The 18,245-nt window shown below is 35.3% G+C and overlaps 1 protein-coding gene across 2 annotated transcripts in view; it reads left to right on the forward strand.

Annotated features, from left to right (window-relative positions):
• LOC135837762 (G-protein coupled receptor dmsr-1-like) overlaps positions 1-18,245 on the forward strand; it is a 182,645-nt gene that overhangs the window by 101,740 nt on the left and 62,660 nt on the right. The window lies entirely within an intron of this gene.

Genomic DNA, 18,245 nt, shown 5'->3' on the forward strand with positions numbered 1-18,245 from the left:
AAATAAACAACAAGGGGTTTGACCACCATCCAAGCCGCTAGTGGGCCCGATGAAACAGAAATTTAGATAAGATTAATTTCCCACCACAGCCCTATAGCCATGCTGGCCTAGCCCTATATACTGTATCCGACATCGTTAAATTTCCTATCAACGCGTAGGTATTACTATACCCTAGCAACCTGAAGAATTATTACCTTTATACCCGGGCCCGAGTTCATTTTATTAAAACGTTTGATGACCATGCTAATAGCTCGTAATGAAGATGTACGTTTATATTTCACGAATGAAATAAGAGCAGAGATCTGCTCGCAAAATTATTACCTTCCTTTCGTGATTATTCCGCTAGCTCGTAAAATTATGCATATGTAAACGAAATTTATACACTTACGGGTGTAGAGGTTAGAGGTAGAGGTATGGAAAGTGAACCCCAAGATATAGTATCATTATACACACACGGTTGGCTTCTATTTACATATGAAAATTTAATTTACCCTACACAATAGAGGGAGTATTTTTTCACACGAGCCTCTCAAAAGTATACGTACTATTTCTTTCGAGTTGGTATTTGGTTGCAAATTTAATTTTAAAATTTTACCGGAACCGTTCAAGTAACGCAACATGTGCGGGTTAACCACTTCATATTTACGTAGAATTACGTATATGAGATGAAGCACTTATTATCAGTTCATCTGTTGCATACCTCATCTAATTTATGCGTGCATACCATTACTTAAGATTTTGCTTTTGGAAACAGAACACCCTAAATGATTTTCCATAAGGATTAGATTATCAGTATTTACTCCACCTCACAAAAATATCGAATCATTTCTAACACATCAATTGTCACTTCTCCCCCTCCCCGCCCACAAGTCAAGAGCTCAAAAATTGAAAAAATTTCAAAACCTTTAGTTGATAGAAATTCATTGTGAAATTCTATCACCTAAAAATGATTCTAATTTCCTCCGCCTCGATTTTTTCCAGAACACTTACCTAAAGGAAAAATCTAAACACAGCATTTCAATTTCTTTTTTTCACAACTAACAAAGTGCATGCAGAAAAATTTTACACATCACGACAAAAATGGAGTGAAACTGAGTTCGATGTTTTTGATGGTGAAAAATTTCCATTTAAGAACTTTGAAATTCAAAAAAAAATCACAAACGCCTGAAATTTTTGACAATTATAATTTTGATATCTCCCAATTTTTTTTGACATATTTATTAATATTACAATCTTAAGATAGGTACTTCTTAAATAAGTAATACATTCAACTTTAAATTTATTTAGTAACATGTGCGGATTTGTTCCAGTGAACCAATCTGCTATATTACATACCTAACATGATATATTACATCACTAGGTCATGAGGCTTTTGACGTTTAAACCGCCTAACCATCATACTAGTATCCGGCACAACAATGTCGACGTTGACATTTACATTTACTACGTTTTTTCCAACATAATGATGGAAAAGTGACCAATTAATTATTTAGTAAGAATCTTCTGTCTGTATAAAAGCCAGGTAAATGAAAATTTTCGAAATTTTCTCATTATTTCCGATACCTCAACATGCCATCTCAACATGTAGATGTAAAATTCTATGCTAAAAATTTACATCTACAACTATGTATGTCGACCAATTTTTCAGAATTAAATTTTCCGGTTTAGTGTTTAAAAGTTTAGTAAACATTCAAAAATATGATCTTGTTCAATGAGGAAAACAAATTTTTTTGGGCATTGATGAAATTATTCACTTTTCCACAGTTTGGAGTTGTAGATGATATGATGTATTGTGGATGTATTTATTTTGTTGATGTCAAATTTCACATCAATGTTAACATTGACATGTCGACATGAAAATGGATTAGTTTGGTACTCTTAGATAAAGTATTGCACCATCTTTGACATAAGGAATTTTTGTTCAACCTTTTGATTATGCAGACTTTTTGTCTGTACTTCTTTGGAAGTGGACATTGCATCGATGCTGTTTTCAGCACGAGCAATAGCCACATCAGAGGAAATCATTTTTGAAAAAAAAAATGTAAAATTTTTAGACTAAAATTTTCAACTTTATGAAGCAGGAGGTTGACATCAATTTCAATGTGAATATCAATTTCAATGTGAATGCAGATCAACATCAGTCGACAATTAGCTCGACACAGGGTTGAAATTCACATCGACATGTGGCATCCATAAGTGACGGGTGTGGATGGGTTGACATTCACATCGAAATTAGCATGGTCATTGTTGTAGGGGATCTACCAGTTGAATTGCCTCTGGGTTAATGTGCCTATGAAGTTGTTTCTCATTCTTTGTTGCATATTCTCTAACGACTTCTACCACCCACTTCATCGCAAGATCCTTATGTATCTTGCACCCGTGATTGTATGGAGAGTTTTGTTTTGAACTGTTTTGATGATTTTTCAATTTGATGGTTTGGCACATCTCCATAACTGTATCCCATATGTCCATACTGGTTTAGTTATAATTTGATAAATTAGCCTTTCACTCTCAATCTTCATTTTTGAATGACGTCTAATCAACCAGTACATTTAACAGAGTTTCAGGTTTATTTGGGTCTTCTTCTGGTCAATATTGTGCCTCCAGGTAAGACTAGAGTCAAGATGAATTCCCAGATATTTAGCATGGCTGGCAGCTGGGATTTCTTTCTGTTTAATGTAGACTGAGTATTAAACATCGCATTTTCTCCTAGCAAATATGACATGAGTTGACTTTTGCTCATTTAGCTTGATTTTCCATTGATCTGCCCATCTTGAGATTCCATCAAGGGCTTTTTGTAGATTCTCTGTTGCTTGGGCTTGGGATGAATGAATTGATAAAATTACAGTGTTATCAGCAAACGTTGCAGTTTCAGTTTCTTCTATTGTTGGTATATCAGCTGCGTAGATTAAATAGAGGATTGGTCCCAGAACACTACCCTGAGGCACTCCAGCATTAATTGGATGTTGAGTAGATATGGCATCTCCATGGAACATCCTGAATGCTCTTCCTCTGATACTGATACAATGGAGTCTCGATAACTCAAACTCTGTTAACTCGAAAACTCCGATAACTCGAAGCAAAGTCTGTTTCCCTTCAACTCCCCATAAGACTCAATGTAAAATTAACTTCTTTACCTCGAAGTAAAAAGTTCAAAAACTCCGATAACTCGAAGTAAAATTTTCGAAAAAGACAAGAAAAAACCTCTGTAAGTCGAACGTTGCCAACGTTTTGCCTCTATAACTCGAATTTCTAGTTGAAAACACTTGTAAATTTGAATCTCATTGATACAAAACTCTTTCACATTCACATATCGGTTCAATGGTACCTATTGTACAATCTCATTCCATACTTTACTCATACATAGATATAATATGTGTTTCCATTTCATTCTGGTAAAAAAAAAAAACACTCATCTAATTCAAAACTTTGACAACTCGAAATATACCAAAAATTAACCTCTATAACTCGAACTCCGATAACTCGAAAACTCCGATAACTCAAAGTCAACTCCTTCTCCCTTCAGCTTCGAGTTATCGAGACTCCACTGTATAGGATTTCAGTGGACAAACATAATTTCCTGGTAGGATTTCTGCAAGTTTTGATTGAAGACCTTTGTGCCATACTCAGTCAAGCGCGTGTGCTACATCAAGAAATGCTGCAGAAAAGATAAATACTGTTCTGCAGAATTTCTTGATGTAGCACAAGCATTTGACCAAGTATGGCACAAAGGTCTCCATTCAAAACTTGCAGAAATCCTACCATTAAAAAAATTTTCTTTTTACATAAAATATGAAGGGGAAAATGAGTGTGAATATTGAGACAAGTATGTGAAAAAAATTCTTCTCCCCCCAATTTGTCAACGTATTGACGAAATTGCTATAATTTTATTTTAAGAGTGAAATATGTGCATTTTTTGTCAATTTGTTGACAAATTGAAGGGGAGGGGAATTTTTCTCACATATTCATCAACTTATTGGTAAAATATATCCAATATGCAAAAATTTTCATTTTTTAGGTTTCTGATGGTACTTTTGCAACAACTGTAAAAGTGTAAAACTTGTAATTTTTTTTCTTGAAATTGAAAAAAAAATGCCAGTTCAATTTTTTGATATGTTATTCTACATGAAAAGGACTAAAACTGTGATTTTTCAAAATTTTTACAGGGGAAGATCATGGTTATATTTAAATTAAAAGTTTTTAATCAATTTTTTGGGTTTTTGAAAGTGGCAACACTGATTTTGACATCATTTGTCGATTACTCTCTCAATGTACTCGTCGTCGTCGTAGTCGCGCTCCTTTACAGGAGATAGCGTATATGTCCATCTATATTAGCCGGTATCTAGTGTATCTAATTGTTTCTTTCAGGGCCTTGCAGGGGGAGTTTGCCGGTGAGTTTGTTGTTAACAGTTCCGATCGTTTCCTCCCTCTCGTCGATCTTCCTTGGATTTTCCCCTGTACCGCTAGCATGAAAATACCATTTTCTCGTATTTTATGAGCTAAATACTTTAGATTTCTGTTTTTGATGTCTTCAACTACGACTTTCCGCTCCTCTCCTATTCTTGCTAGTACTTCCTTGTTGGTAATGAAGTCCTTCCATGAGATCCGTAGTAGCCTTCGATAGCACCACATCTCAAAAGCGGATACTTTCTTCTCGCATTCTGCACTCATGGTCCATGTTTCGCAGGAATACTTCAGAACAGTCCATACGTAGCATCGCATAATCCTCTTCCTCAGATCAATACTCATCGTTCGATTTCCCAGCACATTGGCAAGGTTGTTGAAAGCGGTCTTTGCCATTCCAATCCGTGATTTAATTTCTGCTTCTTTAATTACACTAGCAAGTTGTCCAATTTTATACAAAGTTCGTACATTCCAGGTTGCGACGTTGATGTTGTTCCGCCTACAATCTGAAAAAAAGTTCAAAATTATATAACGAGAACAATCTGAGCAATTTGCAACTGAAATTTTCCATTTTTGGCCATTCTGGAGAACTTTGAAGCATCACAGACAGCTTCATAAAAAAAAATCAAAAAAGTGTCCAATTAGCGTCATTCGTCATTGTTTGATGACCTCTACACATGATCTGATTTTGAAAAAAATTGAAGACCCCTCGTGCAAAAATCTGCCAATTTGGCATGGAATGACCCATTACAATTTCTGATGAAATATGATGCACACTTCAAAATAAAACGATGTATTTAAACATATTTACAAACAAACAAATATGTACAGAAATTAAACGGATAGAAAATCGCCATAATACAAACGTTAGGGTGATTGGAACATTAGTTAGAATATTTGAAAATCGGACTATTGCGAGAATAAAAATATTACAAAGTCATCTTCGATGTTTGTTGACTTGACGAATACAATGTATCTCGATAGTTCGAAGAATTACCTGTATTTACAACAAAATAAATAAATACAGATAATGACACAATTTTTACATTATTTTTAACAATTTCAACTAATTAATATTTGAAGAGTTTATGAAAAAAAAAACGAGAAAATAGGTAGATTTTAACTCCTTTCTCATCATGTGGTCAACGATGATCATCAAGGGAAAAATTCTGAACATAAATGGCTGTTTTGTGGTGTAATGTTAAACAACCAAAAAAGTCATCATTCTGGGGACTAACCAGTTTTCTTCAATTTTTCATTTGAAATTTTTTTAGAAAACAGTGACTTTTTTGTGTTTAAAAAAGGGATTTTCGATGAACAAATTCGACAAAAATGGTTTTTTTGGTGATCAAAGTTGATAAAAAAGGCAGGCAATCATAAAAAAAAAACAGTGCAGAGGCCTGCGCCTTCTCTTTGAAAATTCGCCCCTTCACTTTCCAAGCTCGAAAAACCAACTGAAATTATGTAGTTCGAATTTCTGTACTGCCAGTTGCATAATTCAACTCAGCTCGCTCATCGAACACCTGGTATATTTCATGTATAAATAAATATCGAATTGCTGCGAGTCGAAAATACAAAATAAGAAGAAAATGAAACCTGACGAGAATATCAATCGAGTTTTTTCCCTTCTGTGCAAAATTTCAACACGCCAATAGGTAGGTAATTCTTCTTCTTCACGCCGACGAAACGATAATATTAAGCTGTTAATACGTCGCTCGTACCTACGTATATTTAGTCTGATAGAAAATGTTATTTTAGGCTCTCGATGAGTCGAGACGCGAGACGTTTTCATCTCTTTTAATATTTCGATGAAAATTGACATTGAAAACGAACATTCGTGTAGTGTTTAAACTGTACAAAATACAGCATTCGAGCCCTTTTCGCTAGTGGATTATTTCAAAGAAACTGACCTCCAAAGGATCACTCGGGCTATTCTAATTCCATACTTTGTGACCTTACATTATACTTAGGTATATAAATACGAGTACGAGAGAAAAAAAAACTCCACGTATAGCAAATTATACAGTACACCATTGTACTATACGCTCGTTTGCGAAAAGTAAATTAGTTCTAAATCTTGGCATCGTCGTCGGTCGTATGGCGCGAAAACACCCTGAAAATCCATCGTGTACGCTAAAGATAAGAGAACCAACGAGAAAATTCCACGTGCTTTTGCACACACATCGTTACAGCAGCTACCAACCTACCTACCTAGCTCATCTCAATCTCATATACCGCAAGGTACATACCTACATATATAGTGTGTTGTGGTAAAACGTGTATGTTCTTATTGACGAAAATATATGCATACCGAGTCGAGAATATACACCGGCGAAACCATGAAGGACAATACAGGCCGGCTTAAGTTGTCTCAAAAGTGAAACTTAAACGGGTCTTATTGCGAAATTCTATGCATCTTATACGTCGACTCTGACATAATCGCATTTCCCGCGTATATATATCGTCCCCTGGACCTCGTCTTTTGTCGACGTGAAATCCTTTAATATTCGTACACACAAATAGATTATATAAACAAGGTTCAACTTGATGAAACCGAGGAGATGGTGCAGCGGTGGGGGGGGGAGGAGGGAGCTCAGTGATGTACCAGATTTGGGTCAGGAACGTATGTAAGTAATAATCGCGAGTTGGAAATTGATAAATATTATAATTTTGAGAATCTTTAATCAGTGAGCTGATGATATTAGCCAAAGATTGGTTCATTTTCGTCTACGAACTCGAAAGTAACCGCTGCTGGACCATTCTGAAGCCTCCAACAAGCTTTGAACTTCCTCCAAGGATTTCAAATTACCCTGGAAGGTCTAAAAGTGAACGACTAATGTTAGAAGGTATACTTTAAAAACCATCTTTCGCGAGCTTTCAAGAAATGATTGAAAACAGAAGCCAAAAAATCACGTTTAATTTTCTTTCGAAAAATTCCTGTTAAGCTCTGATGACGTTCCAAATTTAATTTTTCGTCATTCCGATGCCTATCAAAATCGACGCGAATGACTAAATACACGATGAAATTTTCCATTCAATTAACATTCGTCGTCGCTAATAACCGAGAGCGAAGAAAACAGGAAACGATAAAGATCATCGTATCTACAAGTAAAATATAGGCAGGTTATTTTCTACATGAAGAAGACGACGACGTCGATTCCCAAATCCACTCACAGAAAGGATGCTTTCCACTTAACGCACGTTTTCAAACCTCCTCCTCCTCCTCCTCCTCCCAACGCGAGGTAAATTTTCCCAACAACGAATTGATGGAAAATTTTCAACATTCGGCCGCCACGCCACCGAAGACGACGATAAAGTTGATGGTGGAATTACCAAAATTACGAGCATTTATTTCAAATTCAGGCGATAAATCTTCGCTTTGTTATAGTGTAACGTTCTCTACACATTTGAACGAAACTTGGAGAGCAGAATACTCGCCATAGTACACATTGTACGATGTAGCTCGTTCTTTTACTGGCATTTTCAATCCTCCTCGTATACCTATTCGTGCTGTTCTAACCCAGCTCGTGTTTCTTTTACAGTCTAACAGCGTGAAAACTTGGTCAACGGAATACCACACTACTGAATCATTCGGGACTTGGCAAAAAACAAATGCACATTCGATGTTAGTTGTTCTTTTTTTTCTTACCCCGTTCGTGATGTTTTGTGAAGTATGAAAAAAAATCATATCGTATTATTCGCGTAATGCTGCTTATAAAACGTACGGTACGCGTCTGGGTTTTTGTTATACTATTTCGATATATCAACGATGAAGATGCGTTTCATTCTGCTATTTTTTTTAACGTGTGTATTTTCGAGTACTTATCGACGTGAAATTTTTACAACTGTTTATTAAATTCGCTAGTATAAAAGTTATTATACGCAGACGTAATAAAACTTTATTAAACCATATTTACGAGCGTTGTTCAATTTGTAATCAAACTTACTACGATGGGTTCGTATCTCTAGCCTATTTTTTTTCCTCGCTGGAGAGTATACAGGGTGGTCCAGGGATTAATCAGTTTTGCTGGGAGGAGATTTTTATGCTCTAGTGCTGTAGTTTTCTCATGAGACTCTTTGATACTTATATCGAAAAATTGATTGAAAAAGTTTAGGAAAAATCACATGAATAAATGGTAAAAAAAAAACTATCAATCATTTTTTTGTTATTCTGCTCAGAGTAACTATCTCGAAGACAACGCCTATTTTTGGTTTTGTTCAATTTTTTCATAAAACCTTCAATTTCGCTCAAAAATTACTTTTTTCTGTCTAAGAATGAAAAAATTGAAAAAATAAATAAATAAATAATTTAGGTGTGAACGGGACTTGTTATGATTAGAAGGCTCATTCCATGTCAAATCAACCCGGATTTGGGTTTAGATCTTCCGATTTTACTCCAATGTGATTGCAGACTCCTCACAGTCATTTGAAAAAACTGACATGACAATCACTATCGTTGGACCCCCTCTCTCCAATTAAGCAAATAGGATGTGGTTTGTTCTTCTCAGCAGTTGATATTTCTCGTTATAACGCTCAACCAGAGAGTTCAATTGCTCGGGGCTGCTGCAACTCGAGGAACATTTTCTTGCGACGTTTCATAGGTAATCAAGAGTAATTTCAAAAACATTCGTCAAAAATTTCAAAAGTTTGAAAGTTCAATTTGCAAAAGCTTGTCAAATCTTGGAGCTATTATTTGAAAATTTGAAAAAAATTCATGAAGTGGACATTTTTATGATATTTTACAACCATGCAATTTTCGTGATGGGATTCGCTTTACCACGGGGGGGGGGGAGCAGAAAATTCTCAAAATTTTGCTCTAAATGTAAAAAAATGTTAAATATCGAGTGACATATCGTTCCATACGTTTTTGAGAGCATTGATTGCGAATTTTGGTTCTTTTTTTGGATTCTAACCCATTAATAACGCTCACTTTGCTTTCTCTACCCATTTTTAAAAAAATTGAAAATAGCGTGTGATATGGTTTATTTTTGATTTATGGGAGCACTAAATACGTACATACATCAGCTCCTCTTTTTGATTTAATCCGTCCTTCGCACTCTTTGGCTCCGAAAATACCCTGAAAATTGAAGTAAAAAAGTATTTTTATCTCAATAATCATATTTCATGAAATTTTGTAGAATTTTCATTTTTAGATGATTTCATTTTATGATCAGCAATGAGCTGGAGAAATTAAAATTTAAAAAAATAGGACGGTGTTCGTAATCAGAGCTCTCAAAAATCTAATACACCAAAAATCACATGATTTCTCAAACTTGCAGGAAATTTTGGGGCGACTGGGGCACTTCCAAAATCCCAATTTACTATTCTCACACAATTTTTTAAATTTTTAGGAAATGGGAGTGGCAAGGGAGTGTTGAAGAGGTCGAATCGAAAAAATAATGTCACACAATAAATATTTGACTTTCATTTTACATTTTGACCTAAATTTTAGGACTTCCTTCCCACTCTCCTTCTCTGCCCACAAAACTCCCAAAATAATGATCCAATTTGGTGCTAAATATCCCTCGAAAATGCCTCAAAAACATTTAGCTTCAGAATACGAGAGTTTCTTGCAAAATTTTGAGCCATTTTTAGTGGCCCTACATGAATTTTACCTGAACTGTTTATCAAACAGTCAGCTGTTCTATTGTATATACTATTAGCGATCCTATAGGACATTTAATGAAACTATTCATCATAACAATCAGCTGATTTATCAAAATAAACAAACTGTCATATATTTTATCTACTGAGCGATCCTATGGGAAGTCTACCGTAACTAATTTCAATATGATTAGTCAGCTGTTTTATTTTACCTCTAAGGAGCATACTCAGTCAGCTGATAGGTCTTATTTAACCATACATTTTTATGATGAACTCAATCAGCTGGGATACATTTTAATCAGCTGATATATGTAGATTCCTCATCAGCTGAGAAGCTAGTGCACCCACCTTTTTCAGAGTAAGTATATTGTTAAGATCAGATCACGATAATAACTGAAATTTATTTCAAAGAATATTTCATAATACAATACCAAAACAACGATTCTAAAATAGCCAACTATTTCTAAATATAACATATATAAACTCAGCCAACTCACTGGTAAGATCAGTTCTCTTCTGGCTATCGAAGTCTAATCTTCTTTAGCTAAAAGAGCTAGGGAGGTCTACCTTAACATAGGTGTAGAATTTCACTTATGTGTAGATCGCACTTCATTGATTCTCATTGTGGCTGCTTCGATACCTATTTGAGATCTTTGGTTAGCGTGATAGGGAGACCTTTTTGTGTAAGTCTCAAACTCATTGATTCTCACTGTGGCGACTTAGTACCTATTTCAGATCTTTGGTTAGTCTGAACATGCAAAGAACCTAACCTTTTTTTTTTTTCTGGGGTCCCCAGTCCCCAACCTTTTGGTGGGGTGGGGCAAGTTTATTAGGGAATATCACATATTTTTATACTTAGGTTTTTAAATAATAGGGTACACAATTCTAATAAACTAGGACAAAACAGCTCAACAATAGTACTAACGCTAAATATCTTAGAACTAAAGATACTAAAGATATCTTATTGTATAGGTACTCTACACATCTAAGTAATGCCAAGACAACTTAACAATAGAACTAGCTCTAAATAACTTAGGACTAAAGATACTAAAGGTATCTTATACTACACATCTTAATAATGCCAATACAGCTTAACAACAGTACTAACTCTAAATAAACTAGAGATACTAAAGGTATCTTACTATAGATATATATTACACATCTTAGTAATAAAGTGATTGTACCGATATTAATATACCCTACCCATACTCACCTAACAGGAACTTGAAGGATCGTTGGGGGCGGGTTCTTCTACCCTCTTCATCCATGAAAGTGCCCCAGCCTTGGAGGCTTCTTCACCCCTGTGACGGGGCCTTCCTAACCTTACCTACTAGTGGTCTGCGCGGGTTGGGCAAGCCTGCGGGCTTACCCGACCCAGCCAGAGTACTTGGGCAAAAAGCCCGAAACAAGCCCGACCCGACAATAATTTTTCAACACTTCCGATAAATTTTGTTGCAACGTTGGCATAACGTGACGAGATGGTTTTCCCAACAATAGGCATTGTTGTGACGTGAACATGGTGCTACATTTCTTTATTTACAAGTACTCACAGCGCATGCGTTGAGTACCAGTTACATACTGAAACCCGAGCCTGAGAAAGCCTGACAAGCCTGGCCTGACCCGACAGGACTTTTATCGGGCTCAGCCCACAGGTTTTCAGACAGGCCCGTGCAGACCACTATTACTTACATCTGCGACCTGTTCCCTTAGAGCTATTCGCGACTATAAGTATAAACCATGTAAAGTTCAGTTAAGTATAATCCGTGCATAAACCACGTATTTTGAGTTTTAAAATGAAAACATTAATAAAAACTTTAAAAACATTTTGTGTGTTCATTTTCTTCCACTAAGTACAATATCACAAGTTTCTTTTTCAAATATTCAAATCATTGCTTCTAAATTTGCCTTACATTTTGAAAATTGAGCTGTCAAAAAAGCTCAACTTTGAATTTTTGAACGTTATGGTGACAATTTTCACAACTACTCTCAACTACTTTCTTCAAAATGCAAACTACATTTCACGGGAGGGAAATTTTGAGCTCACATCTTTCTTCAATTTTCTCCAAAGGACCCTTGACTGTTGACTTTTCTTCAAAGTTGATTTTTGTGATGAAAAAATGATGGAAAAATCAAATTTTTCATCATCAAACAATTTAAATTCAATTTTCCAATTTTCCGGAGAGTATCTGGAAGACAGCAAGATCATAAAAAAAAATCATTTTTACCAAAGCACAATTTCATGTTTTACAGTTTTATTTCTCTCAAATTTTGTCGTAGAACTCTTGGTGTTTCCCAAAAATGGATTTTCAGATTGAAAAACTGAAAAAAAACAGATTTTTTCATCTCAAGCAATCAAAATGGGACATTCCAATTTTGCTCAAAATATCTCATCATCAAAAACAACCCCCCCCCCCCCTCAAAAAACAACAAATCCATCTTGACTGGTGCAAAACAACTTCATACTTTAGGTACAACTTTGTTTTTTTTTTCATTTTTTCGATCACAAACAATTCAATTTAATTAAACTCTCTAATTTAACAATAAAAATTTCATGTTCTATAATTTTACTCCTCTTTCATTTTCTCACAGGACCCTCAATTTCTCCAGAAACTGTTTTATATGATGAAAAAAAAAATCAATTACCTAAGTTCTAATTTTGCTCAAAATACATGTTTTGGAAACACAAGTCTCCTAGAAAAAATAAATCATACTTGTTCCAAATTTTCAGAAATATCTCAAAAACAATGTTTCCCAGAAAAAACAAATCACTTCCATCGATGGAAAATGTTTTGCTCATTTTGAATTTTTTTCTACTTTTTCCCAAAAATTGATTTTTTTGAATTGAATGTTTCTCGATTTTACAAATTTCTTCGATGGATTTCATGGTAAAATAAATCAACTTTTTGAGAAAACTAAAAGGATCCTACAAAAAAAAATCAAGACGAACGAAATTGCGTATAATTGTAAAATATTTCATCTTCAAAGTACAATCATTTCACCGCATGGGCCTTTGTTTTCTAAACATGCTGATCAAAAAGCACCAATCTCAATAAAATTTCATCATCCACCTTTTCTCAGTTGAGATAGAACCACCCTGTATATCTGTGCCATCCGGAATACAGTCTTCATAAAAATAGGGCGACGATTTCTGTGAAAAATTTTCCAATTTGGGAATTCAACACTTTTATATAACGTTCGATAAGCCACCGATGATACATTTTTTTTCACCCATTTCGCTAATAATTCAAATAATAAAAGTTTGGCGCGGCCTTTAATTTACGACGCGAGTAGATTTACTGCGTAGGTAGAGGTAGGTAGGTAGGTAGGTACTAGAAGTAAAAGGTACGCGAGTACCTAAATCTACAGATTTTTCTCGCCGTGAAATAACGAATTTAACGTTAATTTCGCACTAAAAATAGAATACCTCGATATATCATCGGGTTTGTTTTCGCTTTTTATTACCCATCCCTCTATCTCATTGTGATATGCCGAGAGTGAAATACGACCAGGAATTTTTCTATTCTCTACCATAAGATAAATATTACCTGCTACATAGCTCCACTATATACCTACATAAAATTCTAGCCAATCGAAAAGGCCATAGTAGGGTCTCGATGATTGAAGGATTTCCCTGTTCACTCGAAAATATCTTCGCAGGGGTCGTAGAATGAATAAAAAATTCAACGTTTGCGAGCGTTTTACGATGAGTCGAATTTACAATAATTATCTGTCTATATCGTACATAGAATCAACACCTACAATTCGTTGTTGTTTTTTTGCCTCGTTTTCAAAAAAGAGATAACATAATTATCGTACCTGCGAACGCCTCTTATTCATTATTCGAAACTGAACGAATTGAGGGAAGGGGGAGGGAGGGTCGTTGTTTGAATTGTCGAAATGAAAAAAAAAATCGATCGAGTACACAAATTAATAGGTGTAAATGTGCTCCCCCCGCCTCCTCAGCATACAACTCTTTCAGCCTTTAGAGGTGTGTAATGAAAACTCATCGTTCAACTTTTTTCATTATAATTTAACCCTTGTACAGGTACATCTAGGTAGGTATAGGTAAGTCGACTCGAATCGAGTTTGAAAAAAATGGCTCATAAAATATCGAAAAGTTTAGCTTTTTAACGAGTTGAAGATATGATGATTGCGCAGTTTGTCGTTCATCTCGTGTAAAGTATAATTACTGCAGTTCGCGGTTAATGGTAAAATTACACTCAAACTTTCTTGGCTACGGTTCAGCTCGCAACTGTACAATTTTCACGTAGTAGGGTATAACTTTTACCGGGTGTTTTGATGAATTTACACTTATCATGAAAATTGAGCGAGATTTTTTGTGTTTGCTTGGTCGTTGGCTACTTTTACGAGCTCGCTTTTTTCCTAGTCGCGTTCTATTGTTTTAGAATGTTCTTTTTTCCGTGGTGTATAAAAATTTATTATTTGCTGCGGAGGATTAGGGTAGGTTGGGTTGGCGCGATGTTATCGAGAACAGTTCCGTGTACATTATACCGAGGTCTTTGTCGCCTGCTGCTGTAGTGCATCTGACTACCTGGTATATTTTTTTTTGGCGGGCCGGGTAACTATACCGAGTATACGAGTAGGTAGGTATATCTGTGTGAAATTTCGTTAATTAATGTTACTAACCTTTGTAACGGGGTCGAAGTTTTCTTAAAAATGTTCTAATTCTTGGCGAGCTATGTTTTATTATACCAGCAAGTCGTTTTTTTAAACATTTTTGTTCCACGGTCGCGTCTTATGAATAGTAATATCGCTGTGGGAGAAGTTCCGGCGAGTTTTAATCGCCTGCTTTTCTTCTCGCCAGCCACACCAGTTGTATGGATTTTTTCCTGCTAGACTGGCCGGGAGTTTCTGCAGAGCAAGCTCGAACAAAAGCTATGTTGGATAAAAGATGTGCTTTTGAATGGAATTTACGAAGAAGGTGTTAATATCGATGGATCGGAGGCTTTGATATTGATTAAAGGTTTCGAAAAGTCATCGTTATGCTGAGGCTTTGATAACAAAAAAGAATTATATCGAACGTTTGTAGTTTCTAATCCTGAGCCAAAATGTGACCGAAATTGTAAGTCTTGAAAATACGTTTCAGATCAATTGGGTATTTACTTTGACACATCATTTCATCGATGAATTTTTTTTGCTAAACTATGAACGAATCAAAGTTAGGATAAAGCAGGCCATTCTTGCAATTTTGGCAAAAAAGTCCATCTTTTTGCAATTTCGGCAAAAACTGAGTTGTTTGTCATTTGAAAAATTCTGATTGAAATATTTATCGAAGGATTTTTTGAAATGAAACAAAAACAGTTGCTTTGAAAAATGACAAGATTTTTTTTTTGGAAGAATTTTGGAAAAAAGCTCAAGTTTTTGGAACTTGAAAAAAAAGCAGAATTCTTAGCAATTTTGAAAAAAAGGAATTTTTTAGAATTTGAGTGAAAAGTTGAAGATTTTGCTATACTTACCAAAAAAATGCAACATTTTTGACAGTAGAAAAAAACATACCTTTTTGCAATTCAAAAAAAGACGATTTTTTTTGCAAATACTAAGATGAAAATCAAGATGTCTTTGGCAATTCTGGAACAACGACAGGATTTTTGGAAATCTAAAAATAATAATAATTTTGTCATCTTGTAAGAAAAATGGCAAGATTTTTTGAAATTTTCAGTCGCGTAAGCGAGAGAAATTCGTTCTGCCTCTAGTCAACATTAGAAATAGTTCCGTAATACGACAACTAGCGGATTATTTCTCTCACAACTTCGTGTTGGAAGAGAAACGCTAGAGAAACCAGTCATTTGGCGACTCCCATAGTGTAAGCTATGGTATATCAATATTCCAGAGATGAATAGTTTATCTATTTCATGTTTGCGTAAATCTTGTAGTCAAAAAGTCGCGTAAGCCCAGTCATATTTTGAAATATGAACTGGTGAAGATATTCGCAAGTGATCTATTTCGAAAGTGATTTGTTCCAGTTATGCTGATTGAGTTGACCAGATGGACTCGGGTCCAGGAGTTATTACGTAAAACGACTGTTGATCCTTATTGAAAATCTCTTCTTAAAGAGTAACGTAGATGGACCTGGACCTTCCCACATCCGTTTATTGTTCCCATTCCCCATGGTGATGTGCTTGCACTTCCTAAGGCATGAAATGCCATCTCTCCTTACGTAATACTGTACAGGCCAGTATAATAATTAGCTTGAGTAAGTTGTTACTTTGTAATTGATAAATAAATGATACAAATAACAACTGAAGGAATTTCTTATTTCGTAAGATAATTATCATTAAGATGAATGTCTATGTTGTGGTACATAAATACACGCAGTGTCCGAAAAGTAGGTAACGAGGCGGTAAGTCGCCAGGTACCCGCGAAGCTCTAAGAAGCTAGGTACTGCTAGGCCTCTAGTAGGTAGCTAGCGCATGTGACGATCCTACACATGGAGATGTGCTTGATAAAATATATATCGTAATGTGCTTAGGTTAAATCTATCTCCACAAAATGAAGGTTTTAGCATTTTGTAAAAGAAGGGGGAACACTTTTATAGCAGATTGAAATGAAAAACACGAAGACTTTTTGCAATTATGAAAAAAAGCTAAAATTTTTGCAACATCAGAAAAATTGAATCACTTTCGTAATTATGAAAAAAAAACAGAGAATTTTGAAATTTTAAGGGGGAAAAATCAGGAATTCTGTCAGTTTAAAAAATACACGACCTTGGCAATTTTGGAATTTTTGCAAGAAGTTGATGTGCAAAAATTTTGATTTTCACATCAGTTTTGGACCTCCGCTCCCCTCCTCCCAACATTTCATCACTTTCTTTCCAATTTTGTCCCTATAGGTATATACCTACTGAATTAGAGAAAAATTAATGATGAAATTTCATTACGAATTTTTATTAAAGTGATTTCTTGTCAACATTTATATTTTTTAACTGTGCTTCGAAAATCTAAGTTACCTACATACATACCTAATCATTGCTGGGAAATCCTCAATTTTCGAAGCACTCGAGTGATAACTTGAATACATTTGTTTTCGATTTCTTAATTCTGATTGATCTCTATGCTACGTAAGCTTACAACTTGAAGGAAACTACAGATCAACATCAGTAATACTCCATCGATTTGACTTGATTTCGACATCATCCACAACTCCATTCTCATGAGAAAATATTGAAAATTCAAAACTGATAGAGCCTCAAGAATTTCATTTTTACTTATGGAAGAGAACCGATGTGAATTTTATAATTTTAAAAAAGGATTGACCTTGAAAGTTGCACCAAGATTGAAAACCACTTTTTTGTGCTTCTTGCCCTTTGAACTTTCTTCAATTTTTTGAAATCAGCATACGGAGCAACCCAACTTACACTAGTAAGTACAGTTTGGGTTGTCAAAATTTTCAGGCAAATTCTCCCACACCTCAGGTAGAATCTTCCTGTATAAAAATGAGTTCAATTGGGGTGAAAATATAAAGAAGTAGAACAGTGAAGAATACAAAATATACTCTAACATATTGTCTTGAACTGTTACATACGAAACATTTCTCAACTAACGAAAAATAATACGCAGTAAGTAAATGAAATTTAAGTCGTCGTATGGCCATCAAAGCATCAATATAGGCTATACGTTCCCCATCGTGTGAACCAATTCGAAAGACTTTAAACACCAAAATGGAAGTACGTTTTATTCGAAGGGCAACAATAAACCTATACGTACTAAGAGACCGTGAAAGCGATGCTATCAGCGATATGAGCTCTAGAGAATCGCATACGTTAAGCGAATTTTGATTTGGATTGCGTATTAAAGGCTGTAATGAAACACGCGTATGGCCTTTTTGGGCCACACTCTGTAGCAGGATATCTCGCGTAGTTTTAATTTCCGTATAATTTCCAACGCGTCCGCCTCGCCGCCGCCATCTCATCTCACACACATACAACACACAATAAAGCGCTATTATTTTTTTATTCGACTCACTCCGAGAGAACGAGTTTTCGCGATTCGTGAGAAAATGTTTACTCATTTTGTAGTAACCGGAGAGAGCTATTCAATTCGTCGACGAAGACGACGAAATTCGCTCGCGTGGAAATTTATATTCAAAGGGATGCTCGCCTCTCATCGGTATACTATATAGGAACGTTAATGGCGAGAACACTTCGCTAGGAAATTTTTTATCATTTTTCCGACACATAATTAGGTTAAGAATGAATTTTAAGCGTCGCTGATTTTTCG

This window comes from Planococcus citri, chromosome 2 (assembly GCF_950023065.1).
Source record: "Planococcus citri chromosome 2, ihPlaCitr1.1, whole genome shotgun sequence".
NCBI classification, from domain to species: domain Eukaryota; kingdom Metazoa; phylum Arthropoda; class Insecta; order Hemiptera; family Pseudococcidae; genus Planococcus; species Planococcus citri.